The 2716-nt window shown below is 72.2% G+C and overlaps 3 non-coding genes across 3 annotated transcripts; all 3 read right to left on the reverse strand.

Moving 5' to 3' along the window:
- Nucleotides 1-830: 830 nt before the first annotated feature.
- Nucleotides 831-902, reverse strand: TRNAE-CUC (transfer RNA glutamic acid (anticodon CUC)). The gene has a single exon. It is a non-coding gene; the product is annotated as a tRNA-Glu (tRNA).
- A 278-nt stretch (nucleotides 903-1180) lies between these two features.
- On the reverse strand, nucleotides 1181-1252 carry TRNAG-UCC (transfer RNA glycine (anticodon UCC)). The gene has a single exon. It is a non-coding gene; the product is annotated as a tRNA-Gly (tRNA).
- Nucleotides 1253-2258: 1006 nt separating this feature from the next.
- Nucleotides 2259-2330, reverse strand: TRNAD-GUC (transfer RNA aspartic acid (anticodon GUC)). Its single transcript has one exon. It is a non-coding gene; the product is annotated as a tRNA-Asp (tRNA).
- Nucleotides 2331-2716: the final 386 nt, after the last annotated feature.

Here is a 2716-nt window from a genome sequence, read left to right on the forward strand (position 1 = left end):
CGCTCCTCAGACCCACTCCTGCTCCAGGCCCACCCCGCCCCCTGATCTGACCCACCCGCACACTCGTGCCGGGCCAGGTGCCGCCACCACTCCAAGCTTCTGCTGAGCCCCTGCCTGAGTGGCCAGCCGCTCTCCCGGGCCAGGTCCCCGCCAGCCCAACACCTCCCGCTCCTGCCCGCGCACCAGCCAGACACCCCAGGCCCTTCCTCGCACCTCCCAGCACGCGGCCCAGCGCCGCCCTCTCTCCATGGGCTCGTTCTGCTCCGTTCCCTAACCCGCGTGGGGTGGCCGCCGACCACGGCCACAAACACCTTCATCCCACACTGTCAGCCGCCCCCAGGGCCCCGGCAAGGCCGTTCAGGAAACCTGCTGCGGTGTTGCGAAGCACCCGTCTGCCCACCGGTGCTCCTTTCCACAGGGGATCCGGCGATGTCAGAAGGCACCGCGTGTGACAGCGCCGTCGCTGCCGCCGCCGCCGTCGCCGTGGGGGAGAAGCAGTGCTGCTGGAGAGTCCAAACACAGGCGGGGGCGTTTGCTCGTGGCCACAGCCTCGGCGGGGAGAGGCGCTGCCCCGGCCGTTCGTGTTCGGGGCTGAGGCAAGCGTGTGAAAAGGAAGACACGGGACGTCGAAGGCCTCGAGTGGGCGCGCGCCAGTGCGGCCAAAAGGTTTGGCCGGGCAGGGAGGGTGGAGGTTGCCTGGCAGGGCTTGGGCTGCAGGTGCAGGGCACCGGGCGGCTGTCGTCGGGCAGGGCGCGACGCCGAGGCCGCGGAGCAAGCGTGGCCTAAAAGTGGGACGGGGACGGTGTGAGGTAGAGAGGAAGAAGAGAGGCTTCCCTGACCGGGAATCGAACCCGGGCCGCGGCGGTGAGAGCGCCGAATCCTAACCACTAGACCACCAGGGAGCGTCAGGCTCTACCGCTGCTCCTGCTCGACCCATAGCAGCCGCTCGGCGCCACCTTGGCGCCGAGACCCCGCCTTGCCAAGTCCAGCCACGCGCCGCCCCTGGCAATCCACGTGTCCTCCCGTCCTTCCTGCTTGCAGCACCCTCAGAACACTGCGCGCCTGCTTCTCGCACACACAAGAAGAGCCGCTAGGGCCACCGAGCTCCCTGCTCCCAGCTCTCCCTCACAGGCCCCCGGCCGGCCGGCCTCCCGCGGAGCTCGGCAAAAGGTCAGCCTGCTGCGTTGGCCGGGAATCGAACCCGGGTCAACTGCTTGGAAGGCAGCTATGCTCACCACTATACCACCAACGCTGCACAGCCCGGGCCGCCCCGAGACGCCGGCACCGGGCTCGCCCGAGCGCGCTCTCGTCGCCGCTTCCTCCTCCCCCTCCTCCTCCTCTTCCTCCTCCTCCTCCTCCTTCTCTTCCGACTCCTCCTCTTTCTCTTCCTCCTCCTGCTCCCCTTTCTCTCCCTCGTCCTCCTCGTCCTCCTCAGCCGCCGCCGCCGCAGCCGCCGCTTGGAGCAGCCCTGCCCCGACGCCACGCCGGCCGGCAGCTCTGTGACGTCACAGACGCCACCAAGGGCCCCCGGCGCCCCACCCGCGCCAGCCCTACGAAGCTGCCCTAGACCACCCGCCCGATCGCCTCAGGGGGGCGCTCTCGCTGCCTTGCTGCTCCAGGTCCCTCGGCTCCACGCCGCGGCCCGGCCCCGCCCCCGCCCCCGCCCCCGGCGCCCCACCCGCGCCAGCCCTACGAAGCTGCCCTAGACCACCCGCCCGATCGCCTCAGGGGGGCGCTCTCGCTGCCTTGCTGCTCCAGGTCCCTCGGCTCCACGCCGCGGCCCGGCCCCGCCCCCGCCCCCGCCCCCGGCGCACGCATCTTCCAGCACCCCGGCTCGCCAAAGCCCTTCTCCACCCGGCGCCTGGCCAGGCCACTTCCCGCACCGACAGGGGACGGCACTCATCCGCCTCCCACCCGTCCCGGCAGCTGTGCACCCATGCAGCTGTGCGTAGCTGCGCAGCTTTGCGTCGCGACGCAAGGAGCCCGCGGAGACAGCCACTTTGGGCGGGCCGCAACGTCATCGAGAGCTTGTGGTGTCCAGAGGAGGCCGTCGCTCGGCCGTGGCGACTGAGTGCCCGGCGGCGAGGAAGGGCCGGAGGGCTGGAGGGCTGGAGGGGGTCGAGGGTGGGCAGGCTGGGCACGCGCTGGGGCCCTGCGCCTCGCTGGAGGACGGAGGGCACAGGGCGGAGAAGCAGGGTCCTTGGGAGATCGGCGGCGGGACAGAGAGCGGCGCCAGCCACCAAAAGGGGGCGTGTTGCCTCCCCGTCGGGGAATCGAACCCCGGTCTCCCGCGTGACAGGCGGGGATACTCACCACTATACTAACGAGGACGGCGGCCACCGCCCCCGCGCCCGGACGCTCTCGGGCTGCCTGCCGACGCCTCCCCCTGCCCTCCGGCCCCCTGCCCACCACGGGCGCCCGGCACGGGCCCGACCCGACCCAACGCCACACCAACCGCGTCCTCCAAAGCAGCAGCCCCCGACCCGACAGGGACCCGGACCCAAGTGGCGCTGAAAACTCCGAGTGCGCGCTGCCCATTGCCTCCGACGCGGGGATCGCGCCGGGAGGAGGAGGCCCGAGACCGAAAGCAAGGCTGCGAGGAGCGGGTGGGCGCGCGCCTGGCCGTGGCCGGCGAGGAGAGGCGCGGGTTGGGGGCCGGCGGCAGGGGCTGGCAAGACGCGGCCCGGCTCCGTCCGGGGCCGGGGGTGGGCGAGGG

The sequence above is a fragment of the Neophocaena asiaeorientalis genome, unplaced genomic scaffold (genome assembly GCF_003031525.2).
Source record: "Neophocaena asiaeorientalis asiaeorientalis breed wild unplaced genomic scaffold, Neophocaena_asiaeorientalis_V1.1 scaffold156, whole genome shotgun sequence".
In the NCBI taxonomy this organism is placed as follows: Eukaryota; Metazoa; Chordata; class Mammalia; order Artiodactyla; family Phocoenidae; genus Neophocaena; species Neophocaena asiaeorientalis.